Genomic DNA, 17,837 nt, shown 5'->3' on the forward strand with positions numbered 1-17,837 from the left:
TATATTATTTAAATCAGTACTTCTTACTCTCACTTTTTAAATTGGCAAAAGTTCAATACACACAAGATGCAACTCAATTCTATTTAAAATCACTCATTTATGCCATAAAGTCTTTCTCAAAAAAACAAAAGATGCCAGCCCTACAGAACTGTATCATGTCACATAGACCCAATTAATACATTCCATCAACAATATAGACAGATTATTATATTCAGGGAAGTTCCCTCAAGAAATTGCCTTACACATGTAATAAACAAAAGAAAACAAACAAATAAGCCAGTACTGAGTCTTGCTGTGGTATAGTTAAACTTACAATATTTTATACATTTTTTGGAAATGGCCTTGATATAAATCCTGAAAAAAGAAAAAAAATAAAAGTCCACATTTTTTTTTTTTGAGACAGTCCCAACCTGTCACCAAGGCTGGAGTGCAATGGCACAATCTCAGCTCACTGCAACCTCCACCTCCCGGGTTCAAGAGATTCTCCTTTCTCAGCCTCCCGAGTAGCTGGGATTACAGGTACACACTGGCATGCCTGGCTAATTTTTTGTATTTTTAGTAGAGATGGGGTTTCACTGTGTTCCACAGGCTGGTCTCGAACTCCTGAGGTTAGGCAATCCACCCGCCTCAGCCTTCCAAAGTGCTAGGATTACAGACATGAGCCACTGCGTCCAGACTCAAAGTCCACATTTCAATATGTGTGATGATTAATTTTATATCTCAACTTGACTGGGCCATGTGGTGCCCAGATATTTGGTCAAACTTTATTCTGAATATGGCTGTGAGGGTGCTTTGGACACATTTTTACTATTTAGATCAACAGATGTAGTAAAGCAGATTGCCCTTCCTAATGTGGGTGGACTTCATCCAATTAGTTGAAGGTCTGCTTAGAACAAAGAAAAGTCGAGCCTCATGCAAGAAAGAAGAAACTCCTCTCACCTGATAGTCTTCAGCTGGAACACTGGTTGTGTCCTGCCTTTGGACTCTAACTGAAATACTGGTTCTTCCTGTGTCTCAAGCCTATTAACCATTGAACAGAAACTACATCACTGGGTCTCCTGGGTCCCTAGCTTGCCAATGCCAGATCTGGGGACTTGTCAGTCTCCATAGTCTCAAGAGCCAGTTTCTTATAATAAATCTCTTTCTATACATATAGAAACACACATCCTACTGGTTCTGTTTCTCTGGAGAACCCTGACTAATGCAACTATTAAACCCAAATCCAGAGACTAACAACTTTCTTCATCAGTCTGGCACCTAACTGCATGTCTATTTATGAAGTATGTAATTTTTTTTCACAAGCTATCATATGTCACTCCATCACTCACTCTAGAACTATTTTAGGCACTTAAAACTTTGTATATTAAAATTTAACGCATTAAGAAAGAATATAGTGAGACTACACTGAGAAGTTAGCTAGTAATGCCACATATAAGGCAGTCTTGGAATAAAGAAATATTCCACTGTAATCTCAGTACTTTGGGAAACCAAAGTGAGAAGGCTGTGTGAGGCCAGGACTTTGAGAAAAGCCTGGGCAGCATAGTGAGACCCTATTTCCTAAAAATTAAAAAAAATTAAAAAGAAATATTCAGTTTTTTCAATAAAAATATTAAACAAATTTCCAAAAAGCAGAATGGCCCACTTATACATATAAACATGTAAGGATATGAAAACTGTAGTTAAATATCTACCTGTACTTTTTTTTTTTTAATTTTCTTTATTGGATTTTAGGTTTTGGGGTACATGAGCAGAGCATGTAAGACAGTTATGTAGGAACACACATGGCAGTGTGCTTTTCTTTCCTTCTCCCCTTCACCCACATTTGGCATTTCTCCCCAGGCTATCCCTCCCCATCTCCCCCTCCCACTGGCCCTCCCCTTTTCCCCCCAATAGACCCCAGTGTTTAGTACTCCCCTTTCTGTGTCCATGTGTTCTCATTTTTCATCACCCACCTATGAGTGAGAATATGTGGTTGTTTCATTTTCTGTTCTTGTGTCAGTTTGCTGAGGATGACGTTCTCCAGATTCATCCATGTCCCTACAAATGACACAAACTCATCATTTCTGATTGCTGCATAATATTCCATGGTGTATATGTGCCACATTTTTCCAATCCAGTCTATTATCAATGGGTATTTTGGTTGATTCCAGGTCTTTTCTATTGTTAACAGTGCTGCAATGAACATTCGTGTACATGTGTCCTTATAGTAGAACGATTTATAGTCTTTTGGATATATACCCAGTAATGGGATTGCTGGGTCAAATGGAATTTCTATTTCTAAGGCCTTGAGGAATCGCCACACTGTCTTCCACAATGGTTGAACTAATTTACACTCCCACCAACAGTGTAAAAGTGTTCCTTTTTCTCCACATCCTCTCCAGAATCTGTTGTCTCCAGATTTTTTAATGATCGCCATTCTAACTGGCGTGAGATGGTATCTCAATGTGGTTTTGATTTGCATCTCTCTGATGACCAGTGACGATGAGCATTTTTTCATATGATTGTTGGCCTCATATATGTCTTCTTTCGTAAAGTGTCTGTTCATATCCTTTGCCCACTTTTGAATGGGCTTGTTTGTTTTTTTCCTGTAAATCCGTTTGAGTTCTTTGTAAATTCTGGATATCAGCCCTTTGTCAGATGGGTAAACTGCAAAAATTTTTTCCCATTCTGTTGGTTGCTGATCCACTCTAGTGACTGTTTCTTTTGCCGTGCGGAAGCTGTGGAGTTTCATTAGGTCCCATTTGTCTATTTTGGCTTTTGTTGCCAATGCTTTTGGTGTTTTGTTCATAAAGTCCTTGCCTACTCCTATGTGCTAGATAGTTTTGCCTAGATTTCCTTCTTGGGTTTTTATGGTGCCAGGTCTTATGTTTAAGTCTTTAATCCATCTGGAGTTAATTTTAGTGTAAGGTGTCAGGAAGGGGTCCAGTTTCTGCTTTCTGCACATGGCTAGCCAGTTTTCCCAACACCATTTGTTAAACAGGGAATCCTTTCCCCCTTGCTTGTTTTTGTCAGGTTTATCAAAGATTGTATGATTGTAGAATATCTACCTATACTTTTTATTCCATTAATTTAATTGGATATTTAAAACCATGCACTTTATTCAAATTCTGATGTAAGCATCTCAACACATGCTTTCTTCAAATTCTAGAATGAGCACCTCCACCACCTAAGAGCCTCCTTTCTAGCCCTCCATCTGAGTTTTCCAGAGCACTTCTTCTTCCCTTGGTTCAAGACAGGACACTCCTTGAATATGATGTATGATGGTGTTTCTTAAAGTTGTCTCTGAAGGCACAAGCACCTATTCATGTAATATTAGCAGCTTTCTCTTCTAAATAAAAATATTTCTTTGTACATGCATGTATTTTGATGTGCACAATGATGCATCTGTCTCTTGTATTGCTTTTTAAATAGATTTTCAAAATCGCTGTTTGGAACAACATCCAATACTTGGAATTGCGAAGTCATAGCCCCTGGAATCATCACTGTGTTCCATTTCTTTCTTTTTTTTTTTAAGAAGGAGTCTCGCTCTGTCACCCAGGCTGGAGTACAATGGTGTGGTCTCACCTCACTGCAACCTCTGCCTTCCAGGTCCAAATGATTCTCCTGCTTCAGCTGCCTGAGTAGCTGGGACCACAGCCACCCACCACCACACCCAGCTAATTTTTTGTATTTTTAAAATGTTTAAATCTTTAAACATCTTAGTTGAGATGAGGTTTCACTGTGTTGGCCAGGCTGGTCTTGAACTCCTGCTAGTGATCCACCCGCCTCAACCTCCCAAAGTGCTGGAACCACCGGGCCTTGCCTACTGTGTTCAATTTCTTAGTTCCTCTCTTATGGATCCTAGCAGATGACCATCACGAGCACCCAGAACAAACCTTGGGTGAAGCCATTTCATCCCATTGTAACTTCCTAAAGCAGCACTTGAAAGGACCCAAATATAAAGCAAGGTCATCTCTTCTGAGGGATAATAAATTCATGGGAAAGCAAATCTCACCTTTGTATTTGAGGATACGTGGTATATTTTAGTGGAATTCTGCCTTTAAGAGAAAGTGCCAGCTGATTTAATGGAGGCTGTGATCTCTGCTTCATTTCATCTTTTATCTAATGATCCACTAGTTAGTAAACCTGAAATTCCTGAAAGAAAAGAAGTATTTCTTTTCTTTGTAGCATAATCACCAACAATAAAGACTTATTTTTTGCATTAACATTCAACTGCAATGTATTTAAATGTTCCACATACAGAAAAACACCTGGTTTTTCCCAAGATTTGTTAAACATAGCCCCTTTGGTGTCCTTAGTAACACTGCAAAGATAACTTTATGCAAAACTTAATTTGGGTCCTGATTACCTTCCTGTGAAACAACATAAACACCAAACAAAACTGAGCATAATATCCAAATATCTAAAAAATAATACCCAGGTTGAAGGAAGTGTAAATGCTCAGATTCACCAGGGAAACTAGAATATAAACTTCTTGTGTTGTGATTCCTCCAAATCATCTGGCCACCGGGGTTATCATATCTCACAAGCATATGTAACACGTATAGAGTAAGCTCAAAGTGTTCCAATACCAGGATATTTTATGGCCACATCAGAGCAATTATATTTTCCACTTCCTCTCTTTCCCTAAATTTCTCATACAAAGCATCTTATATTTTCTTTGGCAGTTAGTAATGCTTACATGCATCTTCACTGTTTCATTCAGTGCTTCTAGGTTTGGTAGGTGTATCACTTGGGATTGCTTTCAGCTGCATTAATCGCAATCTAGCTAACCAACAGCCCAACAGTGATTTAAACACAGAAAGCCTTCTTTTCCCCGTCTGCCATGTGTGCGTGTTTTGTTTTTCATGCAACAAGATATCTGAAGGTATAATGTGACACTGAGCTGGTATCCCATGGTGTCATAAATGCCCCAGGCTCCTTCTATTGTTTTGCTTTGCTGTCCTTCCATGAGGCTCTCACTTTCATTGTCATAGATGGCTGCTGGATCTCCAAGTTTGACACATTCTCTCAAGGCAAGAAGCGGGGGAAGGCAAAGGGAAAAGAGGATGCCAACCAAGTCCGTCCCTTTCTAAAAGCTTTCCAGAAACTTCTATCCAGTGACTTCCATATACATCTGCCCAGCCAGAAATGGGTTATACAGTCTTCTCTAACTATAAGAGAGTGTGGGAAGCTGAGCGTTGCCGCGCCAAACAAAATCAGATTTCCATTAGGAAAGAAGAGATGGAAAGTGTATCTTAGAAAGGGAACAACCAATGCCTGCCATACACAAGTATCTGTGGTGAGCAGACGTGGCTAAGTGTCTCTTTCTATCTAGGAAGGTTCGCAGAATTACTCAAATCGCTTTTGTGCCAGGGAACTAGGGAGTCAGTCATCTCATTCGCTTGCATTTCCTCATCTCTGCAATTTCCAAGTACAGTATTCCTCTTGACCACCACTTAGAAGTGTTACGGTTTTCTATTCTTAATCCAAATGTGACAAAACGCATTCTTCTTCTTTGATAACAAAACCCAAATTTTGATGGGCAGCAGTGTGCTTAGGTAATGAATAATGATTGGTCTAAGCCAATCGAGGCAATGCTATTTTCTTTTGCCATTGACTAGCATTCAGTAGTAGGCATGTGACCTAGATCTAACCAATGAGTGGAAATACACTGGGCTGGGGCCGAGCGGGGGCAGGGGCGGGGGGTGCGGAGGCTGCGGCTCATGAAAGATTTACACCTTTGGTAAAAAGTCACAGTTGCAAGAGGAGAAAGCCTTTTCTTCACATACCTCTTCTTTCCTGTTTGAGATAACATCATGCTAAAGCTTTGTGCTTAGAGCTGTAGAAGCTGTGTTATGACCATGGGGCAATAGCCAAAAGAGGAAAGAGACTGAGTATAAAAGACACCGGGTCCTTTATGAAATAACTGAGTTGCCAAACTAACCCTGAGATCCTCTACCTCCTGTTTTCTCATAGCAATAAATATCCCTATAATTTCAACACTATCACTTTAATTTTCTGTACAGGAGCTGAAAGCATTCAGAGCTCACATACTATGTTAACATCATCCTCCATGTGTATATTCGAGAGTAACTACAAAACTACAGTCATTGTAGTATGAACTACATGGCTACATTGTAGTATGAACTGTGGCACTCCCTTAGAGTTCTAGTGTTCTGTAGTGTACTTTCCACAGCCTAGAAGGATATATGATTCCCTCTCTCCAGCCCTAAGGAACTCTTAATTTAAGACTGACAAGATGAATGAGTTAGAATGAGGGTGAATCCAATCCAAAAGAAATAACAAGAAGCAAGAAAAGCAAAGAATCTTGTAAACATCCAAGTTACAGAGTGTGAGAGTGTAAGCTTAAGGAGGCTTTTATTTGGGAGAGAATATGCATCACCTCTGTTTGAATGAGAGAAATTAAATTGTAATTATGATGGCTTTTCACAAATCAATCATCAAATGTAATTATGATGTATATTTGATATGGAGGACAAGGAGACCATTCCCAACACGTTATTTAGCAAAGAATATGGAGGAGAGACAGAAGGCTGCGATGGAAAACATTCAGAGGCCATCAACCAAAATGGTGATGCATTCCAGGCAGATAAATTTGCTTCTTGGTAGACAGAGGTGGGGTGACCACTGACATATGTCTTCAAAATTGTTAAAGGCACAGAAAGGGGGTTGATTCACCAAATCCCAGAATAGCAGAATGGCAATAACCCTAATGCAAGGCTTCCAGTTTTCCTCAGTTTAACTCCTTTTCCATACTGCAGCCAAAGAGATTTTTTAAAAAATGAAAATCATTCAGACTGTGTCCTCTTCCTCTTCCTCTCACCAAAGGAATTAAAAAACAATCATCAATCGCAAATGGCTGTTGTAGCGAAACAACAGCAGGAACCAGCTTCGAGATTAGGAGAGAACATTGTGTCTCTACCTGTGGTTTCCAGTGCTCTACACACTTGGGGAAACTCCTCTAAGTAATGAACTACGGAAATAACACCGAGAAGTGTAGTCTTCAAAGTGATCTTTTAAAGGTCCAAATATTTCCTGTTTCCCCTCTGCCCAGAGATCTTCAATGGCTCATTACTGCTTCCACGATAAAATCCTAAAACCTTGTCACAATCAAAAAGTCCTTCATAGTCTGCCTCTGCCTGCCTGTCCATATCTCCCATCACACTCTGCCTTCTCTATGCACCCACCTGCCATCTTCTTTCAGTGTGTGGACCCTATTGCACTCTCTCAGGCCTCAAAACCTTGTAACATCCTGAACCTCCTCTTCGCTGGTCTAATGCTTACTCGTACTTGGCTTCTGAGACTATACTTCACTCCACATGGAGATTATCCTCAACCATGCTCCACTCCAAAACCAGGTTACCTTCCTACTGTGATACACTTCCCATAGCACTCTTCTCCCTTTTTTATAATACTCATCACACTCGTGATTGATTGACTCTTTTCTCCTCTACATTGTAAGATCCAAAAAGGCAAGGACCATGTCTGTCTCTTTCTGATGTATAAGCCTCAATATACATATAATAAATGGCCAGGTGTAACTTACCATTGTGTGGAAGCCGTCTTGGCGGGGGTCTTCTAATAGTAAAGGGCATGTATGAAAAACAGACTCATGGTAAAATAATAAGAATAAAAAAAATTTACTCAGAATTGTTTAGTGGCTGGGATATACCTTTTACTATTTTATTTAGATATCAAAGAAAAGTCAGTGTTCCGCCTAGCATGTGCCACGATTTTGTACAACTGAGTTTGGAGCACAAGCTAAAGTGTCAGACAGCCTTTGAGAGCCCAGCTTCACTACTTATCAGCTGTGTGAGGTGATGTAATCCCACTAATCCCTATAAGCCTCAGTTTCCTCATCTTTAAAATGGAGATAATGATAAAAGCTTTTCAATAAGGGCTTGTGAGGATTAAATGAGCTAATACATGGAAAGCTTTCATCCCTGTGCTTGCCACAGAGTTAGCAGGCTGTAAGTGTTATCAAGAGGTCTTTATTGTTCTGCCCATCAACATCTGAGACAGAATATAAATACAACTGGTGCTGGGCCTGGTGGCTTATGCCTGTAATTCCAAATTTGGGAGTACAAAGTGGGAGGATCACTTCAGGCCAGGAGTTCAAGACCAGTCTGGGCAACAAAGCGAGACTCCATCTCTACAAAATAATGAAAAAATTAGGTGGGTATGGTGATGTGTGCCTGTGGTCCTAGTTACTCAGAAGGCTGAGGCAGAAGGCATCAACTGAACCCAGGAGTTCCAGGCTGCAGTGAGCCATTATCATGCCTCTATACCACAGCCTGGGGAAAAGAGCAAGATTCCACCTCTTAAAAACCAAAAATAAATCAACTGGATCACTGGCCTATAAGAACTTAACAATTGTTAGGTAGTATTACTATGGGTGTCACTGTTTTTGTTATTTGTGACAAAAAAGTGCTAGTGCTCACCTGAGCACACAACTTCCTTACGATCAGGTAGGTCCATATTTGCTTGGTCACTACTCCAGCCCAGTGCCTAGCACAGTGCTTGACGCATGGTGTGTATGCAGTGAACACTTAATGAGTACTTCAAGATCTAGCCAGTGTGATAATGCAGATTCTCTTGAAAGCAAATGAATAGAGAAAAGCAGTATTCCACAGAGAAGGAGACAGAAAAAAATGAACAGCCTTGATTTTACTTAAGAGGAAAATGCACTTTAGGCAGTGAAATTAGAAGTTCCCATTTCCATGGCACAAAATAGAGAACTCATAGAGAACTGTGTGCTATAATATGGTCAAAGCAGAGGCCGATAATGAGGCAGCAGCATTCAGAACCATCACATACATGGTCAGCTTTCAGACCCTGAAAAGTCAATTACGACATTCCAGGAAACTGCAGCACTTTCATTCTAAAGGAAGATTCTGAACTCTGTTCACATATTTCACCCATTCATATTGCTTTGTCTATCAGTGTGGCCTTTTATAAAGTGAGAGCTTCTTTCTTCTACCTTGCTCCATGACAATCAAACCCAAAATGCCTTCCACCCTTAAAAGGACGTTTTGGTAAATGTCTTATTATAACTGTCACATATGACACAAGGCTCACCACTAATCTAAGACAGATGAGATGAATTTCCTAAATAGGAAAGAAATCGCCATTCACTTTGAGGAGGTCCCAGTTTCTTGAAACTCTGTGGCATTGAGACCATTCAGAGTTTGCTGTCAAGATTCCTTGCAGTGTTCATTACCTTGGCTAGCAATCCCTCTGGAATACAGAAAGCTTATTTGAAATATATATAATCACAGGCTGCAATGCCTAAGTGCAACAGGATGATTTACAAGCACCATGATAGCCTTCCCCCAGGACATTCATCTCTCCCTGTCTATACATCTGTGATTCAGACAAAAACTTGGAATGCAGTCCGTATATTGATATTCCCTAAAAAGGATTTCAGAAGTTCTTTAGGAAGAATTGTTTTAGCAGTTTTGGAAGTCTAGAACATTCAGCATTTGTGGTATTTATGGGTTTGGTTTCTATTTCATAAAAATAAAGCCACACTAAGAGCAGTATTCAATTCCTGTCCCAATGAGAGTATAGAGTAGTAGTTAAGCACATGTTCTTTGGAATGAACCAGACCTGTGTTCATCTCTGGGCTCCCCATAGACCTCGTCACAAACTTAGACAAGGTATTCAACCTTTTTGAGTCACAGCGATATCAGGTAAATTACTATGCATGCACAGAAGAGCTTAACAAATGTTAGATGTTACTAGTATTAATGTTGTTTTGCTGCTGTGGTTGTTATTTTTTTCTAGCAGAGATGATTAGTGTTCACCCATGTACACAGGTAGACCTCATTTCCAAGTTGCAACGGAGTGAGATGGGTCAAATGACTGAGTTTCAACCAACGGAATGTGGCAGAAGTGATCCACACCCTTTCCTGGATGGGCCTACAGAAATATTCCAGACTCTACCCCTCACTCTTAACTTTTCCCTTCTCAGCCATCCTGAAGGCTACTTATTAAAGAATTTAGAGCTACAAGATGGAAAGAACCGAGATCCTACCTAAGAACCTCCTAGGAGAGCCACCCTTTAGAAACATTTGCAGTGGATTCTGAATAAGCTTGATTTTTTTTTTTTTTTTTTTTTTGGCTGGGTGTGGTGGCTCATGCCTGTAATCCCAGCACTTTGGGAGGCTGAGGTGGGTGGATCACTTGAGGTCAGGAGTTCGCGACAGCCTGGTCAACATGGTGAAACCCTGTCTCTACTAAAAATACAAAAATTAGCCGGGCGTGGTGGCACATGTCTGTAATCCCAGCTACTGGGGAGGCTGAGGTAGGAAAATTGCTTGAACCCGGGAGGCAGAGGTTGCAGTGAGCTGAGATAGCACCATTTTACTCCAGCTTTAGCGAAAAAGTGAGACTCCATATAAAAAAAAAAAAGAGTTTTTTGTTTTTTTTTTTCAGTGAAGCTACTGAGATTTGATGAAGCTCATTACAGCAGTTAGCCTGCTTCAGGGTTTCTCAGCCTGGTCACTACTGACATTTCGGACTACAGAATTCTTTGTCATGGAGAGCTGTCCTATGCATTGCAGGGTATTGAGCAGCCTCCCTGTCATCTATCCACTAGATACCAGTAGTAACCTCTCCAGTAGGCATGACAACCAAAAATGTCTCCAGACATTGCCAAATGTCACCTGCCAAACTGCCTCCGATTGAGAACCACCAGCCTACATTGACCAAAGCGTCACCGTCATTGCTCTCATCACCATCATCAGTACCGACAGTCTAGTCTCTCATGTTTTCCTTAAAATCACTACAAAAGAACCCAAAGTTCTATAAGAGGTTTAGCCCAGTATTTTTAGGAGAAAAAAATCAAATGACAGTAAAATTTAAGCAAAGGTAAGGGTTCAAGCAATAAACCCAAAAAACAAACTAAGAACTAAAATAAATAAAATTGTTTTTTAAAAAGCTGATTTGATCACTTTGGTAACCTAGAATAAAATGATTAAAACAAAACAAACCTAAATATCTTGGTCTAGGAATTTCAATGTGTCTAACAAATGCTTGTAGAGATAAACATTGGGTTCCACATAACTTGGTAAATAAAACAGATATAATCCCCAGGCTCATAGAGATGAAAGGTAAATAAAAACGTGGAGGTTTTTTGTTTTGTTTTGTTTTCAGACAGGGTCTTATTCTATTGCCCAGGCTGGAATGTACAGCTAGGACTAGAGGTTTGTACCATCACACCCAGCTAAGTTTTATAATTTTTTATAGACATGGGGTCTCACTTTATTGCCCAGGCTTGTTTCAAACTGCTAGCCTCAATGAATTCTCTTGCCCAGGCGTCCCAAAGTGCTGGGATCACAGGCACGGGCCATTGCACCCAGCTGAAATATGATGGACCTTTTTAGCAGCTTAAACACAGTCATTCATTGACCATTGTGATAGGCATACTATTAAAGATGTCCCGGTAAGATTGCCATCCCTGGGCCAGGTTGCGGTGGTTCATGCCTGTAATCCCAACACTTTGGGAGGCCGAGGCAAGTGGATCACTTGAGATCAGCAGTTCAGGACCAACCTGGTCAACATGGTGAAACCCCATCTCTACTAAAAATACAAAAATTAGCCAGGCATGGTGGCAAGTGCCTGTAATCCCAGGTACTGAGGAGGCTGAAGAAGGAGAATTGCTTGAACCCAGGAGGTGGAGGTTGCAATGAGCCAAGACCACGCCGTTGCACTCTGTGAAGAGACTTAGCATATGTATCAAGGTTACTAATCAACTGAATGCAGCAGTGAGATCACAGCTCACTGCAACCTTGATCACGTGGCAGATGTATCAAGAGACTTAGCAGATGTATTAAGGTTACTAGTCAAATGACTTTAATATAGGAAGGTTATATTGGATTATTTGGGTATGTCTATCCTAGTCACATGAGGTCGTAAAAGCATAAGTGGAAAGTGGAAGAATCAGTGAGACTGAGGAAGCAAAAGAAGATGCAGGACCAAGCTGCAGAGGGAAAGTCAGATTCCAAGAACAAGAAAGAAAAAGATAAGATGCACCATTGATGGTTCTGAAATGTAGGAGGATCTGTGTAAGGACCAAAAAGAGGCCTGAGGGAGCTAAGGGTGGATCCCTGACTAACAGCAAGAAAGAAAGTAAGGACTTCAGTCCTACAACCACAAAGCACTGAATTCTGCCAATAACCTGAAAGAGTTTGGAAGTAGGTTTTTCCCCAGAGTCTCCAGTAAAAAACACAGCCCTGCTGAAACCTTGATTTTAGCCCAGTGAGACTTGTATTGGGCTTCTGACCTCCAGAAAATAAATGTGTATTGTTTTAAATCACTAAATTCATGATAATTTGTTATGGCGGCAATAGAAGGCTAATAAACCATTATGCATTAAATGTCATAGAAGAGAAAGGGCTTAAGAAAATCGATGTTAAAGTATGCCTTACTGTTCATCAATCTCAGGTTTACTAAACACTTGATAGGTGCTCATAAGTGGAATAAATTGATGCACTCATATTTTTATTAATTTGTTTAAAAATATGTATAGAATGCATCCTGTTTGATAGTCCCTGGGGGAGGTATTGAGGATACAATAGTGAAATAGATATTATCCTCTGTTTCTTTTTTTTTTAATTGCATTTTACATTTTGGGGTACATGTGAAGAACATGCAAGATAGTTGCATAGGTACACATGTGGCAGTGTGATTTGCTGCCTTCCTCCCCTTCACCTATATCTGGCATTTCTCCCCATGCTCTCTCTCCCCAACTCCTCACCCCCCGCTGTCCCTCTCCTATTCCCCCCCACAGACCCCAGCATGTAGTGCTCCCCTCCCTGTGTCCATGTGTTCTCATTGTTCAACACCAGCCTATGAGTGAGAACATGTGGTATTTCATTTTCTGTTCTTGTGTCAGTTTGCTGAGAATGATGTTCTCCAGGTTCATCCGTGTCCCTACAAAGGACACAAAGTCATCATTTTTGATGGCTGTATAATATTCCATGGTGTATATGTGCCACATTTTCCCTGTCCAGTCTATCATGGATGGGCATTTGGGTTGATTCCAGGTCTTTGTTATTGTAAACAGTGCTGCAATGAACATTCGTGTGCATGTGTCCTTATAGTAGAACAATTTATCTATCTATCTATCTATCTATCTATCTATCTATCTATCTATCCTCTGTTTCTAACAGCTCATAATGGAAGTAGAAGACAGAAACATGTACATTGAACAATAATGCAAAGAACATAATAAAGGTATTAACGTCACCATTATAAAAGTATGAGTAAAAGTACAAATAAGTTTACAGAGAATACAGAATAATAATTATAGCTGATATCTACTGAGTACTTGTCTCACTTCCCTTCACAACAAGCCTGTGAAACTGTATTAGTCCATTTTCATACTGCTATGAAGAAATACTCCAAATTTATAAAGTATTTATAAAGAAAATTTATAAAGAAAAAGAGGTTTAATGGACTCACAGTTCCGCATGGCTGAGGAGGCTTCACACAATCACAGTGGAAAGCAAAGGAGCAAAGGTACATCTCACATGGTGGCAGGCAAGAGGGCATGTGCAGGAGAACAGCCCTTTATAAAACCATAAGATCTCCTGAGACTTCATCACAAGAACAGCATGGGAAAAACCTGCCCCCATGATTCAATTACCTCCCACCCACTGGGTCCCTCCTATGACATGTGGGGATTATGGTAGCTACAATGCAAGATGAGATTTGGGTGGGGACACAGCCAAACTATATCTGAGACAGAACCATGATCCATACCACCTTGCAGATGAAGAAGCTGAGGTATAAGCAGGTGAAGAAACCAGCCTAAAGTAGTAACAGAGCTGAAATTTTAACACAGGAGGTCCAACTTTAGAGCCCGTGGTTTTAAACACTTCACTGTGCTGCCTGTCATTGCAGAAGGGTGAGAAGGCCTCACAGAAAGGCTGAGATTTGGGACGAATACCTTCATCAAGAAGAGAAGAAGCCGGTAGAGGAAACCACATTGGTAAAGCCAGAGATTCAGGAAGAAGGGAGATGCTGTGGTATATTCTGGAACAGGGCACTGTATTGGCAAGAAGGAGGGGTGGCAGATGAGGTTGGAGCCCAAGTTGTCCTGAATTGAAGGACTTGAACTTGAACCTCTCAGTAGTTTGAATTTCATTCTAAAGTGATCAAAAGAACCTATTCAAGAGCATGATAAAGTAAATCATCTTCAGCAACTCACATATAATTTTTAACATTGTTTTAGGGTATATTAGTGGATGCCCTTAGGCACCCAATGTATAGCCCTCAAGTGTAATGACACTTATTAATACAACTTAGAGACCACCCTTTGAAAACACATCAATACCCTAAAAGATTTGATTAACTCCAAGGAAACAAGGATAAAGGGCAGATGCATGTATGAATCCAGCTGTCTTCTATCTACAAAGTTCTTCAGATCTATATCCTCAGAGACACTGCTCAGCTCACTTAGTTCACAGTGAAATAGAAATAAATCTGTATGTTGGCTTTGAGAAAATTTCTCAATAGCAACAAACCAACAGCTCAAATCAGTACCCTCCAAAATAAATAAATAAGCTACATAAACGGGAAAGTATGTACTGACCAAAAAACTCAAAAATTCCCCATTTCTGTCTGATGTTGAAAAAATCATAGGTATTTGGCACTTTAGCCTATGCTGTTGAATGTGGTAGCCACTAATTATACGTGGCTGCTTAAATTTAAATAAGGTAAAATTAAATAAAATGTATTTTCTCAGTCCCATTAGCCCCATTTCAAGTGTTCAACAGCCATATAAGGCCAGTGGCCACTGTACTGGTCAGCACATGTATCAGACATATCCATCACTGCAGGAATATCTGTTGGGAAAAAAATGAACTACTTATTTAGATAAAAGTAGTGATTTGTTAGACATGCCTAATAAAATTCAGTTTATTTTAAACTTATGTAATTAAGTTCATACTTAGAAGAGTCTGAATTTTTATTTTATTTATTTTATTTTTTTTTTTTGAGACGGAGTTTCACTCTTGTTACCCAGGCTGGAGTGCAATGGCGCGATCTTGGCTCACCACAACCTCCGCCTCCTGGGTTCAGGCAATTCTCCTGCCTCAGCCTCCCGAGTAGCTGGGATTACAGACATGCGCCACCATGCCCAGCTAATTTTTTGTATTTTTAGTAGAGACGTGGTTTTACCATGTTGACCAGGATGGTCTCGATCTCTTGACCTCGTGATCCACCCACCTCGGCCTTACAAAGTGCTGGGACTACAGGCGTGAGCCACCGCGCCCAGCCCTGAATTTTTATTTTAATCGTTTGTATGTATTTCATTCCTCTGAGTTTGAAGAGATTCTACATCAAGAGACTCTCTATGGAGACAGGCCCCAGTATGTATTAGCTCTGTCTTGGGCTCTGTGCTAGGCATTTCATACTGTTACGCTACTGAAGGCTCATGACTCTCTGTGAGACAGGCATGCTTATTCTCATTTTTCCCTAAAGGGAGGGCTGTGACAAGGCCAGAACAAAGACAGGGCACAACATCTTTTTGGGGGTAACACCTGAGAAACATTTACTTCTTCTTAAGTAGTTCTACTGCTATTCAGAGAAGTAGAGTATGCAGACTGAACAGTTAAATTTTCCATAGATGGGGTTTACTTAGAGGGAGATCAGAGTTCTTTTGCACACAATTGTAGATTTTTTAAAAATTGTAAAAATTGTCCTGTTCTAGAAGTAGCTACAAAGTGACTGGGGGAAGCATTCAGAAAGAAGGAAAGAAGAAGTCTGCTCAGATGGAGGCCCTGAATCAGAGATGTGTGTCATCCGTCCCCAAAGGCTCCAAACTCCTGCCACAAATACACTGATCATTCCTCTTTCTATAACTTCTTCTCTTCACTCTCTGGAAGGAATGTACTTGATATTTATTTTTATTAGGAGCCTCCTTCCACAAAAGTGTGGAGGATGTGGTATCCAGCCCCTAAAGTTTTGCCTCCTATTATTCATACTTGTGAAGTCATATTCCATGTGGAAGAGAGGTGACCTGTATAAGAAATAAGTTGTTGCAGAAATGTGTGACTGCTGTGGCTAGGTCATAAGAGCCGTGAGTCCTTAAAGCTTTCCCCATGTTCTCTGTCTAGAGAATGGCTGTCTCTGGAGGAAGCCAGTCACCACACCATGAAGTCACTCAAGCAGCCAGTGGAGAGGCCCACATGGGGAGGAACTGAGACCTCCCTCCAATAATCTCCATCAAGCTGTCAGGCATGTGGCACCTTAGAAGTGACTCTTACAGCCCCAGTGAAGACTTCAGATGACTGTAGAGCCAGAACCACCACACTAAGCCTGTCCCAAATTCCTAACTCACCAAAATGACATAAGATAGTAAGTGTTTCTGTTTTTTTTTTTTTTGAGATGGAGTTTCGCTCTTCTTACCCAGGCTGGAGTGCAATGGCGCAATCTCGGCTCACCGCAACCTCCGCCTCCTGGGTTCAGGCAATTCTCCCGCCTCAGCCTCCTGCGTAGCTGGGATTACAGGCACGCGCCACCATGCCCAGCTAATTTTTTGTATTTTTAGTAGAGACAGGGTTTCACCATGTTGACCAGGATGGTCTCGATCTCTTGACCTCATGATCCACTCGCCTCGGCCTCCCAAAGTGCTGGGATTACAGGCTTGAGCCACCGCGCCCGGCTGATAGTAGGTGTTTACTGCAGTTTTAAGCAGTTGAGTTTTGCATAATCTGTTATGCCGCAATAGGTAACTAACCCAAAGGGTTCTTCCAGCTTTGCCTATGGGCAATTCTACAGATGAGACATCTCACATACTGCTTTATCAGGAGATAATTACAGCTTATCTTAGCATCCAGGCTGTGAGATCCTTACACACAAGCATCAGGTCATACATTATTGCAATCTCCCTTCCCATGCTTGATGATTAACTGGGTTCCTGTGATTTTCCTCTTTTCTTTCCCCACTGACTGCTGAAATTGTTTCCTTTAACTGTTGGGTCCCTTCTCTTCAGTTTGCCTCCTTATTTTTTCCTCCTAGCTGAGCAGAAGCCAGGAAATTGAAGGCATTTGATTACAAAGTATGCATGACCCTCAGCAACATGAGCCTTTAATGACCAGAGGAAGGTTGTGAGGACTCTCAATTTGTTATGAACACCCTGTCCCATAAGGAAGCTGCTATGCATTTGTGAAATAAATTAAATACAATTAGCAAATTTACTTATTGTCTATTTCCTGCCCTTTGAACACAGGCTTTACTGGTAAACTACATTTATTACACACTTACTGAACACACTTACTGAACTATGGGTAATCCGAAAAATATATCTTGTCTGTTTTCAAGGTACTCATAATCAAATATAGGAGCCATCACAAAGATGCAAATATTTATTCATATTCACATATATGCATAAGTAGACATTTACATATCAAAGACAGTGAAGGCTAAGGGCCAAATGAATGGTACACACAAGTGTTAACAGACCTTCAAAAGAAGATGTTATGGCTGGGAGCTGAATTGATCAGGGCAGGCTTTATGCAGGAAAAAAGTCTTAAGAAGGTTTAACTATGGCAGATATTGCTACAGATACTGCTAGTTTCATCCAGCTCTCCTTTGGCCCTGAGCATAGGGACTTTTGTACAGCTCAGCCTCTTATGGGTGGGCAGGATCATGTGACTAGCTCTACTTAGTGGGGCATGAGAAAAAGTAACATGTTTCATTTTCAGGGTTATGTCAAAGAAAAAGCTATGTATAATTCGCCAATCCCAAAAAGTTCACATGTTCTGGGGTAACTACAGGATGTTACTGGCTCCCTCAGCCTGGGTCTCTGAATGACTACAATAAGC

At 40.6% G+C, this 17,837-nt stretch overlaps 1 protein-coding gene and 1 non-coding gene across 14 annotated transcripts in view; both read right to left on the reverse strand.

The window, feature by feature from the left end:
- The window catches only part of FHIT (fragile histidine triad diadenosine triphosphatase), a 1,534,178-nt gene that overhangs the window by 1,167,777 nt on the left and 348,564 nt on the right, over positions 1-17,837 (reverse strand). The window lies entirely within an intron of this gene.
- LOC118148250 (small nucleolar RNA U3) lies at positions 6,791-7,007 on the reverse strand. Its single transcript, XR_004735009.1, has one exon. It is a non-coding gene; the product is annotated as a small nucleolar RNA U3 (small nucleolar RNA).

Source organism: Callithrix jacchus, chromosome 15 (genome assembly GCF_049354715.1).
Source record: "Callithrix jacchus isolate 240 chromosome 15, calJac240_pri, whole genome shotgun sequence".
Classification (NCBI taxonomy): Eukaryota; Metazoa; Chordata; class Mammalia; order Primates; family Cebidae; genus Callithrix; species Callithrix jacchus.